The following is a 24,894-nucleotide window of genomic DNA, read 5'->3' as shown; positions in this document are numbered from 1 at the left end:
TATACACCTCCCTTTTCCCATTTTGGTCACATGCAAACAGTAGTTACGCTGATCACTTAAGTTCTGAAGACTGCGCAGCAGCGTATGCTTCAGTGATTATTTACTATTGCAGAAATCAGTTGAGCTAAGATGTGACACAAGATTCACTTCACCAACGTGCACTCTAGACAGCTTACGTTTTGCAATACTGAATCACACCAAGTACGACCTGCACAAGTTCACTTAGCCAGCAGACAGAATTTTCATCATCAACACGTACATGCAGTTCTAATAAGCACTGAAGAATCAATCATACAACAAATAATCTTATGCATTCAAAAAGAACACAAAAGCATACCCTATAATTTTCTTAGCATATCACAATTAACATCATCAGATATTATGAATAATTTACGGAGGGAGGGAGGGAAGAAGGGAGGAGGGGGAAAAAAACCATGGGCTTCAAAGCCAGAAGTAGGTAATAACGCCTCACAAACACTCAGATGAACTCTAGTTTGAGTTAAATACTCATATAATTTTACTGATTCTAATGAAGTAATTCTACATGTAAGCAAGGCTTTGCTTTGACTCATCTAATTTATACTGAAGCCCCAATACACTAAGCTACATATGAGATTTTCTTAAAATATTTACGGACAACAAAATGTCCAAAACTAGACACCTGGTCCTTGTAGTTCTCAAAATGCAAACCGGAATCACTAAACTCAGTATTATTGGTAACACAAAAAATTATTTTTAAACATCCCCAAACTATGAAGAAAGATGGAAAACAGTGAGTTGATTCTGAAGTCATTATTGCATTTTTATTTGCGACTCTCTTTTAGTGTTTAATTACATGTCACTTTACAGATTGCCTCGAACAGCACATCTTAGTATCAGTATAGTATGGAAAAACCAAGAACACCAATATTTTTCTCCCATCACCGAAGCCACTACCTGTTGCTATCAAGCCCCTTACTGCCTTAGCCACACCACCTCCTAGCACAATGTCTAGTAAAAAATATAGTTGTACACCAGTTTGGGACATATTCTCAATAGCGTTAGTTTTATTCAAATAATTTAAACCACAGAAAGCCAAGTTACAGAATGGGTTAAACAGTGCAGAATGAAGAAGTTGCAAGCACTTATGAATGAAATAGCAAGCCACTTATGTCCAGAAGTGCCTGCGGGCATGCTTTAAGACGCATGCCATAGCGGAACAGCAATTTAGTACACATGCAAGATATATATGCAAGATAACCACATACAGCTGAAACGTATCTTCGAATGACATAAGGTTTTCAAAGCCTTTATCATCCTTCCAGTACTATAAATGCACCAGGTCTGTGGTCATCCCTGTGAGAATGGGACTCAAGCCACGTTGTTTCAAAAATGAAGTTTTGTCACATTTGGCTCAAGTAACAGCTTCATTACGCCCAGTGACACGACAGCACACCTTTATGTAGATTTAAAATTCATAATCTGTAAGTGCAGTGGTAATACTAGCGGTCATGGCAAAAGGGACAGAAAAAGAATTTTGAACACGTCCCCAGGAAGAGCATAGGAACCTGATATATTGAATATATATAATGTATGGGGAACATGGTATTATCAAGCAGCAAGGAGGACACCACCACCCAGTACTAGAGGTTGATGATCAAAACAGCATTTGGAAATAAACTTCTTTGCAAGTTATGATGCTTGTTCCTCAACTGAAAAGTAGGCAATCTGATTTCAGTGCCTTCTCCTCCTCTGGTTTTGTTATAGTATGTAACTATAATTTTACATAAAAACACATGCTGGGCACTTCATACGTGCAAAGGTGATGGCCTGCCATTGAGGGTGTGGGGGGGCAGACAATTACTCATTTTTATTTCTCTTGCATTCAGACTATTTTAGGAACAAAGTTTTGCACACGTCATCCTGACCTATTAAAGCACAAAGCTACATAATCCTGTAAAAAAAATAAATATAAATACCTAAATATAAATACCACCTAAATATAAATACCACCTACATATGGACACTGATTTCCCATTATGAGTGATAAAGGGGAATATGTTTTATACTAGTATATACAGGCAACACAAATCTCACACTTACAAGAAAAAAGATAATTGCAAAATGAATTCAGTAGTCCAGGTCCATCTACAATGACAAATAAGGCAATGCTTCATAATTAATACGTCTGCCCAAATTTACAAACCTGTAGGCTCAAAAGAACGTACGCTTTTTTCCAGAACAAAACCAACCCTCCTCCTCAATTAAATTAAAATGAAAGTAAACTCTGCCTAATCCTCTGTGTGGTTGCCCATATACTCTTTACACAGATACACACAGACCAGGGTACAGCACAGACAGCACACCTGCCGTCCCAGTTTTTGTCACATCCCACTTTACGGGAGGATGCCATCAAGGAGTTGGAGCACTAACCCATGGTATATTCGGGTGGACCTCCACCCCTTCCGAGGACAGGTCACTTTCCACAGAGGGTCTCCATCCTCTTGTGACCCTCCACTATGCCAGGAACTCAGTAACATTTCTTGCTATTTATTGTTCTTCTGAATGTGATATATCTGTAACGCCACACTTCATAAACCTGTTAAAGGAAACTATAGCCAGCTATTGATTACGCTATTGAAAATGTTGTGTTCCAGTAAAAGACCGTGCTATACTCTATACTTCCTGGACTTTAGATTTGGATTCTGCCCATGTTTTCCTTTCATCAGGGAGATCCAATGCTATGGCTATATGGATATGACAAATATCAACATATTCATTATCCATGCTATTGAAGTACCACTGTTCTTCCATTAATATTCCCTGATATCCCATATGGGTTTGTTTTCGCTTCATTTTGGGGAAGAATTTTTGCTTCTGTTTCACACTCTTAGGAAGGGAGCAATAAAGCTCTCAGTAATTAGTTTATCTCCTCAGAAGAAAGAAAATAAAAGGCTCGTTCTTCATCCTTAAAAGAAAGATTATCAACTAATTAACCCAACAATTAAAAGTACACACAAGGAAAGAACAAGGAAGTAGTTCAGGAGCAAAGCAAATCAATTAAGAAAACTTCAAAATTTGCTTCATGTCACTTCTTCAGTAAACAGTCTTATTTAGAGTCTAATCAAGTTCTAAATGTTGTCAGTTTGTCATATTCATTTTCCATGAACATTTGAGTATTTATAGGTGAATACTTGAGAAAGAATTTAAAGCTTGAATGGCCAACTATTTGAAAGCTTCACTATATCAAAAATCATTATATACACAATTTTCAATAATGACACAGCAGTCAATCAGAGAAAATAAACTTTCATATGATTCATGTGCCTAACGAAGAAAACAAACAGCGTGATCAACAGATCCCTGTGAATATATCACATCGATTACTCTCTGAAACAAAAGTCACGTGCTGAGGATTCTGGCAATTCAACAAATATGACATTTGCACGATGTGCTCACAAAGGATGACAACAGGATGTGGTATGTAGAAAATACTGTTACTCTGTGACACCCTGTAACAACGTATTCTGTTACACCACACCGCGACATTCGCAGCTCCTGCCTTGCCATTCCCCAATGTCTCCTTCTATAGGAGCACGAAATAAGATATGGGTTCTCAAGTTCAGCTGCAAAGTCCAACTTAACAGAGAGGTCAAAGGTGGCTGACTAATCACCTCTGCACTCTTTGAGAAGGATCAGTTAATCCACTAGTAAAAGTTAAAGCAACGTCAAGGATGGATATATTAACATAAACTGGCCAAGCATCCTTAACAGACGCGTAGCAAGTACATGCTACAATGGAGATGTTCTCTGCTAACCTAAAAAAGCTCTTGGATCTCCTGGGTTGCTGCAGAAATGGAAAATAGCAGTTTGTGGAGGAGGGTTTGACCTGTGTGCTCCCATACAAAACCTTCTGCCCTTAAAGATATATCATGAGGAGCTACACTGGAGCTCTAAATCTCCATTTTCTGTTACCGTCTATCTACTTCACATCCTGCTTTAACACGACGCTATAGAGCAAGTCGCACTTCGCAGCATTCAGAGTCCACACGTACAGGCTACATGAACAATCATACAAACTATTACCATGGCATATATAAATATTTCTCTTAAAGAGAAAAGCATATCATTTGATAAAAAAATAGACTCTCCAATATTTGGATTCTGGAGTTTGTGGGGGTCTTGTTTGGTTTTTTGTTTTCCTTTTAAATTTTTTTATTTAAGATGTTAGCATACAACTTTTAAATATATATATCAAATTTTCAGGGATAACTTTAGATTATGAAAAAATAAGCTAAAACATTTTCATTAAGATATGGGCTTCCTTTTAACAATATTTGATTATTTTTTCACATTCATCAACTCCTCTGTGGTCAAGAAGACTGCATACTGGAAGACCTACATTTGTTGTACTAATTTACACTCTTAAAATGCTACACATTTATTTTTTCTGTTTCACAAAAATGTTTTTTAAATGTTTACTAAAAGATAGAACTACTCTAATAGCAAAATGTTATTATATTATTATGTTCATGAGTGTTAAATAATCATCTTTCAAGGTTGGGAAATATTATCCCACTTAAACTTCTATGACTAGTCAAATCAGTTATTCTCATACCAGTGAGGTCACTAGATACAGCAGATTGCTCTCTATACATAATGCCTATGAAAAGAATGCAGAAAGTTCAGCTGAATTGTAAGAAAATTAGAAATGAAGACATAAAATTTCTGTGTCCAAAGCCTAAAAGCATAGCAGTTGTTATGAGGAAAAAAAATAGTTTGACAATCATTTGAGAAAACATATTTTGGTCACAACATTTCAGTTTTAAAATACAGCAACCAAATACTATGAACTCAAGCTCACACTGAAGAGTTTTCACCTCAGGAAAGTCCCTATTTTTGTTTCAACTGCAAACTGGCAAACAAAACCCAATTTTCTATCTTGATTAACACAATCTCAAAAAAGTACTATTGCCGCTAAGCTACAATGTGCTGTATGCAGGACGGTGCTCTGTTTTGATAAGCATAAGCATGTATTATTGCTTCGTCTTCTAGAGAGACTCGTTTCCCCTTGCCTTGTTCACTCCACGCTTACACATTCAGTGCGCACACAGAAACTGTTGCATACAACTCTCCTGGATCAAATTCATCACATCAGATGGATTACAACCGCTTGTATATACTCTTTTCGTGTGCTGGTATAAATCTGTGTGTCAAAACCAGACATGAATCAAATTGCATTCATGGTCAAAATTATAACCAAATATTATAAAAGCAAACAACTTGAACAGAGATATCCCAAGAAAAGGGCTCAATTTTTGACACAGTGCAGCACTTAAGAGCATGAGTTCCAATTTTTTGGCCTACAAAAAACCTACAGATGCCAGCCACAAATTAGAAATCAGCATTGGGTTTGAAATCACCTGAAATCTTGGGACTCAAGAGCAATTCTAGATAATCAAAACCAAAATAACTCGTATGATTTCAACAGTATTTTTCCTCCATACATCAATGACTACAGGTAGAACAGCACAAGACTTACTTAGAACTCTTGAAACCATTTTAAAAGGTTATACTTTGTTCATTTGAAAACTGATTAAACGCACTGAGCATACTAACTCAATATGACATTTTTAGAAAGTCTTAATTTTAAATCTCTACACCAACATGCAAACAGCAACTGGTAAATTGTTATGTAAAGGGTTTGGGATGGAAAAGAGCAGTTCCAGCTTTGTTTACTACTTTTAGGATATTAGGAAAGGAAAGAGGAAAAGCTTCTTCATTTTGTATTATTTGAGGTGAATCCATTAGCTCAGCTAAAAAAAAAGAAAAAAGAAAGAAAAAAGTATCACAGGTCAAAAGAACCAAGCGACACACAAAAATCCATTGCCAAACTGGCTGTCGGTTGGATGCACAAGAGTAATGCTAAACAACTGTGGTATGGAGACAAAATATGCTTTCTTTAGGACACTTTTACAATAAGTTATTTAAGCCTTGTGAACAGCCTTGCCTGGCACCCACCCCTCACACATTAATGAAAACAAAGGGGGCCCATTTACATTGTAACCCTGCAGTGGGGTTAAGCATGCGACCTTAAAGTATGGTGCGCTTGTGCTCCGTGGAAAGGTTCTTGACAATATAAACAAGAATTACTGCTGTTAGAGAAAGGGAAGACAATTAAAAACAATCTAGGATGCATGTTGTACAGCTGTTCAAGTTTCAGCTACATCTGACCTCTAAAGATGCTATGTGTTTTACTTCAGAAACGTAAGCCATTTTAGTTTTATTAAAATAATCCTTCAACAAAAACTGAATTTGTATGACAAACATAAGGTTTTATATGAGGAACACAATGAAAATTGCGCGTTGCTGGCAAAACATGCCATTGCTGCAGTAAAAAAAGATATTGTGGTCTGCACATCTCTTTCCAATACTTAATTTTACTAACAGCTAAGCAAAAAAGGAAATCTTTCTGAAGAATGCTAAGAAAACCTGTTGAGGAACAAACCCCCCAAAAACTGTCCTTGAAACAAAAGAGACTTCAACAGGTCAAATCCCATAATCAAATCTGTTTGACAGACCTTTGTGTCCAGGCAAATAGACCTGGGTGATTCCAGCAGAACTCTGCAGGCACAGTGTCCCAATATAGATCAAATTGCACAAGGCAGCCACATTTTTTTTAAGCTTAATTTTGGATACCACTGATTCCAAATGCAATAAAGACAGACTGCAATTACGGTTAGTATTTTCTTTATACATACCTACAAATTTTCTAATAACTAGGAAAATACTTAAATTTTAAAGAGAAAATGATAGAATGAGCTTTTTTCCAGCAGTCACTACAACTAATTGTCCTAATATTGTCCTTAAAAAATAGGGTTATAGAAGAAAAACTTCTGAGAATATAACAAAGATCTTGGCTAAGTTTCTCAAAACCACAATTTTCCTGCTGGTTTGATCTTTGTACAGTCAGCATAAGCCACTGAAACTCCTCCACAAATGAAAGGCATTCATGGGAAGCCATCAGAAAGCATTGCTCTTCCTCTGGGACCCAGGACAATAAAAGAAAAGTTTGTGTCTGCCACGTGGGCCTACGATTCAGCTTAAATGAACAAACCATTGCAGTATCCTTTGGCTTTGTGAAAGCGATACTTCCTACTTTTTTGGAAGAAAGGAAGTCATATATAAACAGAACAAAGGGAAGAGGCAACACAAGTAAAGCCTCTCATAATAAATATTACAGTGAAAGTTTTGCTCATCAAACCAAGATTAAAAACATATTTTAATCTCCCAAGTTTTATGCCTTTGATGTATGTCGAAGAGGAAAGCTTATATATTTTGTAAGATTTACAACATTTCTAGTGGGAATAGCTTCATATTTCATTTTTTTCCCTGTTTCTGAAATTGAGAATATATTGGGTTGATTCTATCCCTTAATGCTGTGTCACATTCAGCACTTCTTTAGAGAACAAAAGTTAGGATGTCCTTTGGACATTTTCTCCCCACAAACTGGTTAGTGTTCCACCGAGCAAAGCACTGCAAAATCATGAGTGATGTAATGGTAATCTTTGTAACTTTGAAATACTTCTTAAAATGCCAGCTTTCCTAGACCACCAGAAAGTTCAAATATTTGCGCTAAACTCCATAGCATAGAGAACCTTTAAATTCCATTTCTTTGTGGTGCTAAAATGAGGAGAAGGCTATACAGCTTCAGCAGGAGCAGCGGTAATTTATTATCTGTAATTTCACCACTACATGCCCACAACAGCCTGATGTAACACATGAAGCATTAACTTCCAGAATTACAACACACAAAGCATGACATTTGTGCATCGGGGGCTTCCTTTATAACATCTTCTGTTTAGTTCTGCACTATTTTCTTGCCCTCCCATACAACCTTTCTATGCAGCTTTTCTTGTTCTCTCTTGATACAGCACCCACTGCTATGACAAAAGGACCTGTGCTTAAAAAACACGTTATCGTGCTGAAACACAGCAAAATAGATGCTCATTTCCACTGCCTTAGGTGAGGGCAAAACCAAACACACTAATGGTCTCCTCAGATGGTGTGGGGCAAAACAGTTGAAAGTTTCATTGAAAGCAACAATGAAAGAGAGCAGGCAAGCACGCTCTCTCTGGCTTTGCACGTTGTACAACACTCTTGCTTTGGTCTTAACAACCAACCCTTAACTCTGGGAGACATCATCAGAAGGGAAAATTTTCAAGTGCAGCATCACAAACACTGAAGTCAGAAGAGCAAAGGTGAAAGATGCCAGAACTGACATTCTACACAACTGTTACAGTGAAGGCAACTGTATTGAATATTGGTAGACTTAGTTTAACAATTTTTAAGGAAGATCTTTTGTTTTTAGAGAAATATGAAACTAATACAAAACAGTTATAGGTGAAGAAAACTCTGGCAAGTAGATAGGTGTGCAGTTTAGGAGGTGGGAAAGAAGAAACAGCTGAGGAGGTGACAAAAATCTTTTCACAGCTGTAGCAGCCCCTACAGAGCTGATAAAGGCTCTCCTCCTGTGTATCATTTCAAAGGCACATGGACCACATAGCTGTCTTTCCAGAAGCCAAATCCTTTCAATGTCTGGTCTTCAAGCCCCTTTGATTCCAATGATATATAAAAGAGAGATGCAGAAAGTTGTCCAGAGATGGTCACTTGCAGAGAAAGGAAAAAAGAAAAGGGACAGGAAGAACAGATTGCCTTTCTTACAAAAAATAAGTGAAATGCTGTAAGAGAAGAAAGGGTCATAGTACCAGAAAATGAATATAGATTTCCACCTAGAAACAGTCAAGAAAAGATCATTCTAGAATTATTAGAAAAACAACACTAAAATTATAATCAGAAGTGCCAAAGCTGGACTGACACCAAAGAAACTTCAAGGACCCTGACAGGGAAGACAGGTGTCTTGTCAATAAACACCGTGCCAGAAGAAGGTTCATGCACAACTTCTTAAGTCATTTGCCCAAAGCAAACAGCAAGCAAATGAAAGGGTGAGGAATAATAGGATTCTTGTCTCCTACTCTCCATCTCCCTTCATGTTGCCATATGGTATCCATATCTGTGAGGATAAGCGGTACTTTGTACCCTGGTGTTTCAGTTTTCATGACACTTTACAAGTCTCATTGCTCATTTCACCGCTTTCCACTAGCTACTCCTTAATGACACCCAGCCATTGCTTCCTTTGCTTTCCCATAAAAACAACATACTCAGGAAATAATGAATGTATATTTGTCTCTTTCAAGTAACTGCAGCTCAGTTTTAACCATTTACTTTGCAATAAACTTTTTTAGGAGAGCTTTTTTTCCACAAAAAAAAGTCTATATATCTTAAGGATCACAATATACTGATTTTTTAATATACACAAATAATATTCCATAGCCTCATTTCTGAGCTACAACCTACATTAATTCCCCAACCCCCCCAACTCCACCCCCCTCCCCACCCCCCAAAAAAAATCCCAACCCCAAAACAATAGATGCAACAACTGAGCACACTCCATAGGTCATTTTGAGCCTTCAGCCCAAACAGAAATACCCAGTGACTGGTATAGTTCACAAAAAAGACCATCAAATTACTTCTAATAGCAAATTGCTACAAAGCATACTTTACTAGACAGAGTTACTTAAGTAGTTGCTGTGGAAACAAGAAAGAATTGGCCCAGAGAGGAATAGTGTAAGCTTACTAACAACGGCATGCTCAAGTGCTCCAAGGCTTAACGAAAGAGCCACCTGAAAAGGCAGAGTCAGTGAGTCTCCTCGGACGAGGGCAAATACTGGACTCAAACCAGTTGTCAAGACCGAGCAGGTTTGGTGAAGATTCAGGTAGATCCTGAGGAGATGCTAGAAGGGAAAATGAATCCTCCAGAACTACAGAAGCCAGAAACATACCTCAGGAAAAACAGAAAATTGTGATGAACACAGCTCAAAGATTTATCTTTCAGCAGGGTAGTCTGTCTCTGCTGCTTCTTTCTCAGTGCAAAACTGCTACGTAGTCTATAGGAGAAAATTCTGCATTTTTCTGCATTAAAGTAGCCTCTGAAGCAGGTAACAGCACATGTTTTAAAAAAAAACAAAAAGAATTCTCTGTAGAAGACTCAACATTTTAAGATATTTTAAAGCAGGACAAGATAATGCTTAATGTTGCTGAAGCCTCTGAAAACAGAGAACTCTTCATAGTAATTAGGAGAAAGAAAGTTTCTGGGAAATTGGAAATCCTTCTCCTCTCCCCAAACCCCAGACTTTCACAGAATTTTAAAGCCTATTCCATTCACAGACCATTGCAACTCTCTGGAAACTATCCTAAAGGGTAAATTTGCTCTGTGTTTAGAGAAGTGTTTGCAATGTGTTCTATAATGTGGCCTAGGAACGATATTCTAAATTTTTCACCTTGAAATGATAAACCTGAATATGAAGAACATATAAAGAAACCCAAGTTTTACTTTTTTTTTTTTTTTGAGAATACAATAAAGTTAATATAGCAAAAGGAAAAGATTCATCACTGTTCATAAGAATTCATTTGCCCAGGGAATTTTTTCATCTGTCCTCTCCTTTACTTAGCTAGACAGAAAATAGATTTTGCTGGCTATGTTTAATTTCCACAGCTGTCACTGTGATCTAAAACATTTATATTGGAGCAATCACATTTATCCTCAGGAAACCAGGAACTGGGGAACCAGTTCAAACACTGTATAGGCTACCTGCTATCTTCTGACCCCAGCAGTGTCTTACATTTAGAAGTTGTACTGTGCAAATAAGCAGTGAAATGTTTTTTGATTAAAATATATTTGTAAAATGCAATTAGCTCTTGAAACAGCAAAAGTTAACATGGTTCATACATGCTTATGGACTGGGTTAGTACACTTGTAAGAGAAAAAGAGATATAATAGTAAAATGAAAACAGGATATTCAAGTAGCATACTTTGAATGTCTACTAACAAATTTAATTGTATAACTTCTACTTATGGAAAGAGTCACCAAAAAAAGAGCATCACCAGTAACAGATTCACAGCCGTAGCAAGAGAGTCATGTTATTTACTTAAGTCTATTACACCAACTTTTCAAATGGTTGTTTTGGGAAAAAAAAAAAAGTTACAGCACTTCTGCAAATACTTGTGGTTCAACTCAAGACAATAAATAGTTGTTTGCAACATGTAAAAAGGAGCCAAGCAGATTTCAGCAGACTTTGAAACAGAACTAGCAAAATCATAATATATTATATATTTGTACACAACATAACCATCAATATAAAAACTGCTAAGTACACTGTTCTAGTTATACCACCCAAATCAGTGAACAACTCGCTCCATCTTCCCTGAAGCAAATCTAGCTACCAAGCTAGATCTTATTATTCACACTTAAAGTGTTGATATTTATGTGTTACACCTTCAGCTGTATGTTCTTTCAGCATTTTCTTGCTACTCCCTAATTCCTTTCCCTCCCCGCCCCTTCACTTTAGTAGTAAAAACGGATTTACACAAAACCAACAACAAGTTTTACTAAAAATATATATTCTGGTTTTAATCAGGCAGCTTATCACTTAAAACTTCACATAGGCACTATTGCAAATGTTCTATCTGCAGACTTTCAGGCTGAATGTTCAGCTACAGTAAAGCCACAATACAACCACTCCTTCAGGAAAGTTCCTTCAGAAATGCCTCGGCAGACAAAAAACTATTTTTGACATATAAAGTGAAATAATGCATGTGACGAAAGTCACATTTTTAACTAGTTGCATCATTTGTTACTAGTAGTTTACATATTTAATTTTCCCAGAGAAACACCCTATCAAATGCCACAGCCAACAAGTTTAATAGATGAAAACTCAGATCTTCATATCAATACCTTGCTGTTCTTTTGATACATGAAAGCAAATATCTGCCTAGTTTCAGTTTCGTCTTCTATCACTTACTGTTGTTTTTCTAACTTAAAGGAGTAATAGGAAGGAAAGGAAAAATAATTTTGAAAGAGGAGGCATCAACTTTCATATTAATTTCACTATGCTGACTACAAATAAAGTTTAAAAAGCACAGACACTTTCTAATTTATTACTATTCTCATTCCTGTTACACTATCTCTTGTACTTCTAAGATTCTTTATGCTTCCATTATCTTTATTCCCATTTCTCTCTATTTTTCGACCCTTCTCCCACTTTGTTATACTATCTTCCTTCTTACAATTGTTTCCGTTCCCTGTTCCTCCCTCTGTCCTGCAACTTCTTTCCTCCCAATTTCTCTCTCTGCTCCACTCACAAAACCACCTTGGCCTTTAAATTCTGCCTCCTACTGAACCCTCCTTCGAGTTCTTATGCTTTCCATACATTTTGTGCTGCCAGACTACACACAATCTCTCTGCAGAAATAGAAAAAACATTCCTAAGCGTAAATGAAACTATTAAAATATAAGTGAAACACTAAAGGAACAAAAAAAAAAAAAAAAAAAGAGGAGGAATGAAGCCAGTGTAGTGGTTAGTATTTGTACAAGAGAAATAAAGCTAACCACAGGCCAGCAATTGAATGGCAGACAGCAGTTAAACAATCTTAAACAGAAAAGTCATGTAGGAAGCCACAGGGTTATATGCAGAGTTCCCCCTGGAGCATGTACAGGAAAAAAGTCCCCCTAAAATTTTAGCATGTCTGCTTTTTATCCCACCACATTGGGCTAATTGTCCTCAGTGTCTGAGCTGGATTCCTTGCACGCTGGAGCAGAACAAATACTACTTTTTCACCTATCTGTCACAGCGAACGTGAAAGATTATGACAAAAGGCAAACCAGCACTAATCTTAGCACCTCACAGAGCTCCCAGCAAAACGCCAGAGAGAGAAGCAGCGAGAAGGCGAGCACACAGCCGACGGTGAAACAAAATCATCAAATGAGAAGCTGCACAGGAGCATCTTGCCTCTGGGCTTCCACTTAATAGTCATCCTATCAGCTGTGGAGCACCATCAAAACACCCACAAATTTGGCGCGTAGATTATTAACATGTTTCAATTTTCTGACAGATTGAGCAACTTCATCCAGCAGTTCAGGCACGAAGCCCAAAGCTGGTGACCGAGTTGAAGCAGAGCTTTTATACACCAGTGAACCTGGTTCCAGCTCTGCAAAATATACATTGTCAACAGTCGATCAGCCTAGCCTGATGCTGAGTTTTCTTAACACACCAAGGCAAGATCAGTTATGCCTCTATTGGAAAATGCAGAGGCAGACTGTCACATCCCTTTACAGTTTCCAAGATAACCATCATCTGAGTGAGAACATCTGACAACCTACAGCTTGAAATACCGACCTCACCTGGTGAGCTGCTCTCCGTTCGTTTTTGGCTCCCTAACATTAAGGTTCCCTTCCTGTTCTTTGACCACCTTCTTCATTTATATGCAATATGCAAGTCCTAAAGGTTGCAGAGGGCTACTCTGTATCGACACAATTCTCCTGTAACCAGCCTCGAGCCCGTTCAGGTACTACCGGAGAGGTTTTGGATGTCTTCGCTGCTTCCCTCTCACCAGCTCCAGCCCTGTAAGGCACACAGCTCAGCAAAATGCAAAAAAAGACCACGGTATTTAGAGAAAGGCTTGAAATACTAGGGTAAGGATAACTTCTGTGCAGCCACCACCTTTGAAAGAATTGAAGGCTTTTAAAATAGCTCCTCAATCCTGAAAACACAGTAATTGGGAGACAGCCGGACAACAATCTCTCTGGTATCTCCAAATCACCTGAAATGAAAGTCATATATATTTATACATTATAAAGAGTGTGTGTGTGTGTATGTATACATACACACAATTTATATATACAAATATATAACCTTTTCTTTAATAAATCTCTCAAAAATGTCTTAGAATGAGACAGAGGTAGGTATCCTTTCAGAGGCTAAGTTGGGAATGCCTTCTTCCATGTGCTTTTGACTAGGCTTCTTTCTGCTAAGAGATTTTCACTACTTTTAAATGAAAGATTTCTGGAGGACCTATTAATTGCAAAGACAATTTATGTTCTAATGACTACAGCTTCAACTGTAGACTTTGGGCACCTAAGGAAGACGATGCTCCTCTCCTCCTCCCACCCCAAATTATCTTAAAGTAATTTTCAGCTAAAATAGAATACACAAAATCTTTAGTTTAAATAAAAAAAAATCAAAGGAAGAAACACTGAAAAAAACCAAAAAACAACCCCAAATAAAAGAATGTACCTTTGACCTCTGGTAATTCAAACAGAGTGTTAATCACCAAAGGATTAACACCCCCTGCATTATAAATAACATAACCAGTCATCAGGAAATTATAACACCCCATATAACCAAGAAACACTGAAGTCTACCACAGAATTATGCCCAAGCAGTGGGAGGTATTAAGATGAGAAACTAACATATTGTATCAGTTCAGTAAGATCCTGCAACTTCCAGCATTATGGAGAACAGCTCAGTACTTAAACAGATAAACCTCCTTCCCTCTGCGTGCACACGTATTTCTGCATATAAACACACAAACAAATAATTCACACATTTTAAACATTTTATGCATTTCTAAAATTGTTGAAATTCTATGCTTATGTAAGCATAGGTTTTTCTGGGTCATTTTATGTTTGTTGCATTAAAATCAAATACTTTTTAACACACTAAGTAGCTTTCTGCATTCAATGTAATTATTTTTTGCTTACATGAGGACTATTTGTCCCTTATTTGGTTCTGTAGTATAACCCAGTAGCATATTAAATGCAGGATTACTACTGCATAACAGCATCAATGAAGAAATTTCTATCAAAACAGAAACTTTTAAAAAGGGATTAAAAACATTATCAAAGAAATTGCTAACCACGATATTCTGCTGTGAAGAAGGAAGCACACTCTTACCTTACCTTCTGCCATCTTCTCCATAACCACTTCCCCCACTGCAAAGCTTCCCCTATCCTACTTTCTCTCAAACCACAGCCCTCCTTTTTGCCCGAGAGCCTTTGCCATCCTTTCCCACTTTCTCAATCTCCAACGCTTTTCCTGCCAAGGCTGTTTTCTATTCCCCCTGCACTCAGAGGTCCATGCCACCTACACGTCCAGCTTCATGTTTTCCAACTGCTACAGCCCTTTGAAATCCCCATCCCAGGAGTCTTTGCCCATATTGCCTTTGGTCATGCGACGCTGTGAATAGAATGGCTCCTGACCTGCCTCTCCCATGTTTTTACTGACTACCAGCACCTGCTGCCACTCTCTCCTCGGCCACCTGCAACCTGCTGTCCTGCTTGCTTCCCCCCCCCCACCTTACCTCTTTCAAACACCTGACATAAGTCATGAACTAAATGAGATGTGATGTAGAGCCGGCTCAGCACTTACTGTTTTCAGCTGTGCCTCATTAATCAATCTTCTCCTGTAACCTCCCAGATAGGAGGGTTCCACGTGGAGCAGGATCCCAACATTTCCCCAGGCAGAAAATTAGACCTTTTCTTTAACATGGAGTTCCTTATGAAGAGCATAAAGCACAACACATCTCAAGGAAGAGCTCAGTTCAAATTACTTTAATTTGTAATCATATTTTCTGCTGAGACCCAAAGATCAGGGGAGGATCCTCACAACCCCACAACACTAGCTTACCGTCTTCCAAAAAATGATAAAAGAAGGTAGTGTCACAGGGTCTAGTGACACATCTGCAAGCAGGCAAGGTGAGGTTGGGATGAACATAGACAGTTCTTCCCATATACAAAAACGTTAAAATTAGAAGGGGAAAAAAAAGAAAAGTAGACTCACTTTGAGAAGATTGGAATTTGCATTAGAATGTCTCCTTTAAATTGTCAGTGAAAAGACAAAGTCCTTTAATTTGCCTCTTCACATTGTACAATAACTAGCAAATTTCACCTTTTTCGAGCCCACCATAAAAACCCACAGGATTTCTCCAACCTTGTGTCATTCCACAACTACGAAATATGGTTGCTACATCCACAACTGTGAAATACAGTTGCTAAATGAAATACCCTTTAAGGCTGTACCATGAGAAAAAGCACAGTTTAATTAAGTTAACTAAGCTGATTAAGCCATGCTCTTTCACCTATTGCAGGAAGTATTTAGCCCCGGAGCCATCCTAAAGGCACCTCACACAGTGCATGACATGTTTTCCAGAGATACTGTATATATTTAGTCACTGTGGAAGGGGAAAAAGCAAACACCCCATATGTCAGCACACCAACAAAAGAACAGAAAAAGTATCAGCTGATAAAGCAGCTGTTTACATCTCCTTCTTGTCTGGAAGGTAGGTATTACATTACAAGGGAATAGATGAAGTTAAGAAAGCATTGCCCCAATGCCTCAGATCTGACTGCTGTAGAATCTCGGTCACTGATATTATTACTGGGATCTTTGTATGTTTACAAACAACTCGGACAAACGGATTTAAAATTTAATAGATTACAGCCGCCTTCTTTTAAAGCAATTAAGATTAATCTTTCTCCTTTGTTGTATCTAAATGAGTTTATATCATTAAAAGAATTCTTTAAAATTTTCACTCCTTTCAAAATGTCTAAAAGCAATTTCTCAAATAAAGACATAGCCAAATAGCATTATTCTTATCTTGGCTTTTGCCAGTACAAGGGTGCTGCTCTGTGTCTCATAAAGATTTCTGGCAGAGTGAGAAAACCTGGTCAGTATCAGAGTCTTTCCTGGGACCTGTCTGAAGTGTCGACAAGCAGCTAAGCTGAATATTAATACACTCTCCATCATCAAAAGCTGTTGCATACCCAAAGGATGAGAAATATTTTAATCAGCTTTCAGCTTGTCTAGTAGAAGTCAGTTTATTCCTTTGGGATTATACATCTATGTGCTCAATTTTTGTCTTCGCGCTCTCTCCTTATATACATTACTTTTGAAACTAGCAGTAAAGAGCCTAAATCTGCTGTTTTGTTGGGAAAAACCAGCTAATGCTGTGATTCAATTACAGTATTTTACATTTAACAAGAACATGTAGAAGATGAAAAGCAAAGAAAAAAAAGTTGACAAAACAGTCCTGTATCCTGGTTCTTAACAGTTGGATTTTTTAAGGAAACCAGTGGGACTCTTTGTTTTGTTCAATATTTTTGCAAAATTTATGAGTTTTCAAGACTGATTCATCGGTCTTAGCCATCTTTTCCCCTCCTCAGTAGATTGCTAACTTCTGATACTGTAAATTCACAATTCCTTTAGCATAATGATCACCAGTGGAATTGACCCATGAATGTATACACGTTTTATCAAGTATACATGTGTATGAAGTACATCCTACATGAAAGCCAACAAAAGATCAGTAACGGAATAATGGTCTGAAAAACCTTGATTGTAAAACTATAATTGCATGGTAACCCCTCCTTTCTCTACTGCCATTCCTCTGAGAGGCAAAGTCAGTCACTGTAAGGTTGCATTAATGAAGATTCCACCTACAGGAGAAAACCTTTAAAAGTGAGAAATCTTAATAATCCTAATTACATATATTTTTAATCCTTTTAAAAGCATCATAACATTTCACACTAAGATATAGACAGGACTTGTGTTGGCCTTTGCATTGAGCATCTACATAAATGCAACACAGAATGAATTTCATGTTACTTCATCCCTGCTTCCTTGGGGATAGATGTATTACCATCATACATGTAATACCATGGTGCTCTTGCCTCTTCCCCATAAGAGAAGACAGAAATAGAAAGCTTAGCTGCTGAAAGATTTTCAGATACTCTATCTCCTCAAGGAATTCTGAGAAGTACAGCCTTTGTGTACTTTGGTACTACACAGCGTCAGCACAAATTGGTTCGTACAGGCTAATCTTAAAATAATTTCTATCCAAATCTTCCATCAGCAATGTAACCAACCCTTAGTTTTGAGCAAAGGAATGAATTTTGTGGTCCAGCTACCAGAAATGATTTCAGCACAGAAACTCCTCTTTCATGAAAAGGAAGCATTACATTGGTCAGAATATGAGAACAATCAGTAAAGGATAACAATGAGTAAGCTTACTCTGCCATGTGTCTGAATTACAAGAAAAGTCTTGTAATTCACTTATCCAAACTGAGTCCCACCACAGCATCGACAAAACGATTGACCTTCTAGCTAGCTAGGGAAGCTTTAATCCATTAGCATGTAGCGTGCAGCTTGAGGACCGAGCTAAAATATCATTATTAGCAGTGTATATATGCATATATATATACACACATATATAAAAATGAAAGAAGCACTTCAGTTTATTACAGAATTCTATTGATCCCTAGGCAGCCAGACAACATGAACTGATGCACTACTCCCAGCTATTAACAGTGCACTTTGCAGAGCAGTGCGTGCTAGCATGAAGTCGGATTCATCTCGAGCATAGCTCCCCTGATGCCACTCCTGATCACAAGCAAGAATCTGGTCTGTCCTCACCACTCCCTTAATCATTCTATTATATTACAGAAATTCAGAATGAGTCCTATGAAAAGAGATGTCATTAGTCTGATTGTGATAAACAATCACATTAGTTTACAGCAATAATTTACACAATTTGCTATATATTAGAGCCTCTGCTGTGAGAATTACATAGAGTTCGGATTCACTAGCAGTCCAAGGAGAACTGCCAAAACCTGAGGTTAACTAGAGACATTTGAGAGAAGCCAGAATAGTAAACATTATATTAAGTCTACAGCTTCAGGATTATTAAGCAGAAGCATGTGTAGTAAGAAAAGAAAAGTGCAAAAAAGATTCACTCAAAAGCTCCTGAGAGCTAGAACGGGGAACTGCCAGGAGACAATTGGGGTCAGCCAAAACACAGTAGGCTCCTTCTGTCACACTTAAAAGGATAGAACTTGCCCATCTGAAAAAAAAACCCAAAACAAACGCAAAAAACCTTCGATGTGGCCCAAATTCTACAATTCCCAATCACGGTAGGGGGGAGGCAGAAATGTGTTGTGTTCCTTCAAATGCAGAATGTTCTGTCCCTAGGACATAGCCAATAAGTAACTCAGTTACAGCAAAAATCGTGGCCTCATTTTACTGATGAGGAATTTAAGATCAGAAATAGTCTGCAATCTAAAACCAAAGTGAGACCTCAACGTTTTGATCTCCACACTGATTTCAAAAACCACACTTAAGTTACTTGCACAAGTTAAACAGAGGGTCAGTGAAAGAATTAGCACCTAATCCGTCAGACCATAATGCTTCCCGTGGCAAGTACTGAAGCCAAGTTTTATTTCTTTATATATAAAATCAGAGCTGTAATTTTGATCAAAGATGAAGTAACCGTTAAAAAATACATTGCAAAAAGACCATTCACCCGTGATCTTGTTAGGAATTAGAAGGACTGATGATCAGATAGGAAAGAAAAGGTATCAGTGCAGCAATGGCAGCTTTTTGGAAGACATCACCTCCTTTGCTTACAAAAGCCAGTTGAAAGTAAACTAGCTGTATTCTGTTTTATACTGGTTACGTAGCCACTACGATGCAATAGCAATAATAAAACCATGTTTAGCAATACTAGTTGTACTCTATGTAAATAAATACAGCAATGTAGATGGTGACATTTTAGTCATACTGCCATTTGTTTTCACTTTCATTCGAAATCACAACTTCCCCTAGTTTACAGCAATCTCAGGAAAAGTTATTCCTGCCAAACCACTGTAACTCACAGTTTCAACACCAAACCAAATCTTTTTTTAATATCTATGTAGCATGTCCATAAACATACATACACAAATGTACAAATCCATAAGCTCTATATCTGATCACTTCCATGATTGCATAAATGAGAACTAGAAACCACTTTAACTATAGTTAATAATTAATCAATCAAGTTTTATATAACATATAGATACACAAATTTCAAAAATACAAAAGAATTTCTTTTCAAGAAATGTAATTCTCAGTGTTAAAACATGGTCTTTTTTAGTTTTTCTGCTAGGAAATGGATTTGCAAGAACATCAAAGGCCTTGCAAAGAATAATTGGAATAAGAGCGCAATACTACTACTTCACTATTTCTACAGCAAATAATAAGCCTTGATAAACACACTCTTGATAAAAAGATCTTTTATTATTTCAGAATATAGCCATCCAAGATTCTGGGGAAAAAAAAGTGGGAACAGCACATAATTTTATACATCATACTGATTCTGCTTTCACGGACATTGATCACGTTATTTCCCATTAACAAACACACAAACAAAAAAAAAGGCAACGCCACATTCTAAAATATCCTTCCAGGACTGACACTGGATTCACAGGGATGCAGCAGGAACTACGATCTGAGCTTTTCCCTCCCTGCCACACACTGGGTGACTTGCAGTACTACCAAATCCAGTCTAATGCTCTCTACACTCTTTTCCTACGTTGTTCCTGCTGCTGAGACCTGCAGGCAGCTGCTCCCAGTGCCCGTTCCCTAGAAACAGCTTTTCTCTAAAGAGAACTTTATATGATTCCAAAGTTACATAAAGAAATTAACTTGAAGATCATCACAGTTAAAACCCCCAGCATACCCAAGTACGTATTTGTGTGTAGAAGCGTGTACGTACACACCGTCACACTACGGACCAGCTCTGGTAGTCTATCCGCTATGAGAAAACTTTTACACGTGACAGAGAATCCTGCTTAAGCCACAGAGCTCAGCTCAGACACAGAGAGCCATTTACACAATTCAAATACAAGACTGGGGCATAACCTACCTATATGCACAGTTTTGATTTCTTCTGTGTGTTATATGTGTATGTAGTAACACAGAGCTCTTCATATTTTACACGCAAGTACATGTATATACTACACACGATCATACGCATCCAATCCAACAGTATAAAAATATAGTGAAGACGACAGAAAGAAGCCCCATTACAGCAGGAGTTAAGCAGAAGACAACAGAATTCTAGTCACCCAAAACTGAAGCTCACCAAGACACAGTCGTGTGCCCAGAAACACCTACAAAGAGCAGACTTGGAGCTGGGGTGGAAATCCCCCTCGAAGGAACACGGAAATGGGACAGCATGCCCACCTCCTCCGCACCATCTGGTGCGGCACACACCACCAGCCACGGGACACGCACAGCTGCACGAGCCACCCATGGTCCTCCCATTTGTGCTGTCAGAAACGCATCTCACTTTCCCATAGGACATAAATTGTCCTAAATTTTTCCTGCCTGATGCCAGTTTACATTATAACAATGTTTTCAGCGTAATTCTCACAGTATGCCGTACGAGTTGGAAGACTGCCCTTTTAACAATTCCAGTTTATAATAGAAATGTTATAGTGGTTCATATCAACGCAGCTTAGATCTCAACCAGCTCACATAAGGGTTAAAAATAGAAAGTGCTATCCACTGGTTTGCTCTGATGTTCCTGTAGATATTGTCACTGGATGTATCCTCAGTAGAATTCTATTCAACACCTCTGTCTTTAAGTACAAAGCTGTAGGCTGTAGCAGCTTTAGGAAACATAAGTATCCTTTTTTCTGCTGCACAGTATCTGTGTGTGAAATTCTCTAAAGGGGTTTAAGTATTTACCCTGAACACTATCAGACAGTTTCTAAAATTTTCCTTATCCTGTTGCAAAAACACTTCAAAGAGAATCATAAACACAGTCCTTTGTGCTTTCAGCGCACACTTTGTTTTGGAAGCTTAAGTCTGAATTCCCTCAGAATTGTAAATATTTTTTGTGCAATAGAACTTTACTTTTTTTTTTCCTTTTCTTTCTTTCTTTTTTTTTTTTTTTTTAAAGACTGGTAGTGATCCTATTGCACACAATGCTGAATCCTTTCTCCCATTTCTGACAGCTACAAATATTGGGGTCAAGGAAATTAGTGTCAAAAAAAAAAAAAAGAAAAAGAAAAAACAAGTCTTCAGGATCAGGTTTTGTTGTTGTTTAAGATAAAAGGTACATTTCCAGAAACATCTGACTCCTAGTGTACATAAAATATAACCTGCCAAAAATACATTTATTTAAAGGATCTGGCCTAAACAGATAAGAAGAGCCCAAAAAGACAAGAAATACGGCTAAAATTTGGGTCTGTGAGCTGCCATGTTGTGCCTACATTTCACAGCTCATTAGGCAAATACGATCACCCCTCACCGCATGGCCCTCCAATAAAGGAGTGTGACACTGCAATATCTAAGTGCAATGGAAGGCTAAAAAAAGAAATTAAAATCATACCTCAGAATTTCTTTAATTTTGGCTGACAAGGTCAGACCAATTCAAGTGTCAGTTAAGTTGCTCTGCATTTTCTGAAAAAAACTAAACAGCCAACCAGCCTGTTTGTGATCCCATTTTTATTTTTTTTTTTTAAATATAATTGGTTAGTTGTTTAAAATGCCAAAGTCTACAAAAGCTAGGAAGATTCCTTTTAAAAGCATATTTTGTCTTATAGCTTTTCACGGTTATTCTAGAACTGAAATACGCTGATTTAAATACATATTTAAACCCTTGTTTTAATTTGGGGGAAAAAAAAAGAAAAAGAAAAAAGAAATATATTACGGCCCTGGGCTGAGATTTTCTAGCTCAAGTTTCAGCCTAGACTCAATTCTAACTGTCAGGCTGTAAGCCCCTGACAATAGTGGCTTATAGCAGAAACTATGACATACTTTAATACTAGCAATAGTAGCAAATAATGAAAGAGACCTCAAAAAGGAAAGAAAAATAATTTTACAAGAGAATAGCCTTGCTCTCTTATTTCAATTTAGTTGTATAAACTGATGAAAGTATGCTATTGAGAATAACAGTAATAACAACATGACTAGTAAAAATAGTTTTTAAAAAGTCTTACAAATCAAGATGCAAGTTGTGCATAAAGATTTCAGTTTGCATGAAATGCCACTTTGCCCATTGTAACTACACAGTGTGCACACTCCTGCTTTTACACTACATTTATAAATTAAAAGGTGTGCTGCATTGCATTATCATTAGCTGTATTTTAGGATGCCAAAAAGTGAAACAAATGGTATAACAATTTCTTGTGGTTCGGTTATACCATTAAAAATCAGTTCTTTAAGACCTATGTTTCATTCCTTTAAGTAGACCCTTTATAGTAGGCAAACGGTTATGCTGTTAAATATAACTCCAAATCAGTCGTACTTTTCTCTACATTTTAGGTCTACAATTTTTTTTTCATCTTGCCAAATTCCTGCATAAATAGGTGGGATTAAATGGAGCCTAGCCTACCTAACATAATTATATATGTTGTGATTTTATACTGCAATGAAACTGATACATTTTAATAATCCTGGTCTTGGCTCTCACCCACTAAAGTCAATAAAGGTTATTAAGGCCAACTGCCATATAAATACATTGCTACATTGCTAAATGGACTGTCAAAGCAGGAAATACAATTCACACCATATAGCGCTACCAGGGTCTTCATTTATTTTATTTTTTTTTTAAAGGAACACTAGGTATGTTAAAAAAGTCTTTAAGGATTCAATATTTAAGTATAATCATATATGTTTCCTTTTCATCCCACAAACAAGAAGCATTTCATTGATTTACATTTTCCTTATTCAAATGTGACTCAGCCTAAAACCAAAAAAACAAAACAAGACCGTAGGACTTCTGCAGTTCTTACTGATTTGGCATGGTGCTGGAAGATTTTCATAGCTAAAATAAATGTCAGATTGCAAGGTTTGTATGATATCCGACCCTGAGAGACAAATTGTCTCTCCACTGAATCTCAGAACAGCTACAGCAAGACTTCCTCACATCACATGAGATTTCAGCTTTTCAGACTTCTCTTTACCCAGAAAGCAAAGCTTGTACAGTCTTTTTTCAAATGGTAACTCTCCCTTTGAATTCAGCAAGCATTTATCCTGATGTTGCAGATGATAACGTGTTAATCTTGGATGACTTTTTAAAAAACCCCTCAAACATTTGAATAGCCTTCATATTTTCAAGGGAGGGGGAAAAAGAGAAGAAGATTGGTTAAACTGCTTTGGATTTAATGGTTCATAAATTCATGAGGTAATATTGTGGGAAATGTGATGTTTTATCAGAATGTCATTCAAATGAAAGGTTTAACATTTACATCACAAGAGCGAGCTCTAAGTAAAACTATCCTCAGGGAAAGAAATGCCAGGAATAAACATTATGATAAAATTGTGCGCTTGCTATAACGTACAAAAATATTATAGAAAGCCAAAGGTTTGAAGACACTGGGTTAAATTTCCTGCAGCATCATGCTTTGCTGTGACACTGGAGCAATTACAATTAACAGAAGCAGAAATTATTTTGCAAAACATTCTTTTCTTCTTTAAGACTGCATTACTAAACAAGGGAGGGTTGCGGGGTGGAAATGCACACAGGGAACCCAAGACTGACTTTTGTATCACTCTAGACGTATATATATATATATATATATATATATATATAGTTAAGATTTGTTCAGCTCACACACAAATGTAAGAAAAATACATTGCTTAACTATTTTCTTTTAAGAAATAATTCCTTTTAATCAATAATCTCTACTGAGACAAGATTAACAACTCTAAGACATTTTTAATTTAAGCATTTTGCCACTTTTTTTTTTTTTTTTAAGAATCACCCAGTTAAAATTATAAATTTGGAGAAAAAACAAACATTGACTGCAGACTACTGGGTACATTCAGAAATACCTTTTTGATTTAACTTAATGCTGTGGAAGTTAAGCATGCACCAAAACACTGCACTTTTTATGTTAAATTGCTGTTGAATTTGTTAACCCACAATTGATTTCCTGTGTTATGGAATCTCAGAGATTACAGCTAACTTGAAGCAACAGGGATAATTCTTGATGTTAATGCCTCATTTCTATGTATTTTTATTAAGTCGGTGCCTGTTGTTGCATTAAAACTGCGGCTCAACATTGCCCCCTACTGTCACCGTGCGAAACAGTAAAGGACAAAATGTAGGTTAAACCCCCCGAAACCCACCCTACCTCCAAGTCCCAAATACAGTAAGCATCAAATTGACTTAGAGACTCAACAAAACAGA

At 37.2% G+C, this 24,894-nt stretch overlaps 1 protein-coding gene across 6 annotated transcripts in view; it reads right to left on the bottom strand.

Annotated features, from left to right (window-relative positions):
• FTO (FTO alpha-ketoglutarate dependent dioxygenase) overlaps nt 1–24,894 on the bottom strand; it is a 252,510-nt gene that overhangs the window by 148,358 nt on the left and 79,258 nt on the right. The window lies entirely within an intron of this gene.

Source organism: Balearica regulorum, chromosome 13, assembly GCF_011004875.1.
Source record: "Balearica regulorum gibbericeps isolate bBalReg1 chromosome 13, bBalReg1.pri, whole genome shotgun sequence".
NCBI classification, from domain to species: Eukaryota; Metazoa; Chordata; class Aves; order Gruiformes; family Gruidae; genus Balearica; species Balearica regulorum.
The sequence above is the reverse complement of the archived record's forward strand: the minus strand, read 5'-3'. Positions and strand labels throughout refer to the sequence as shown.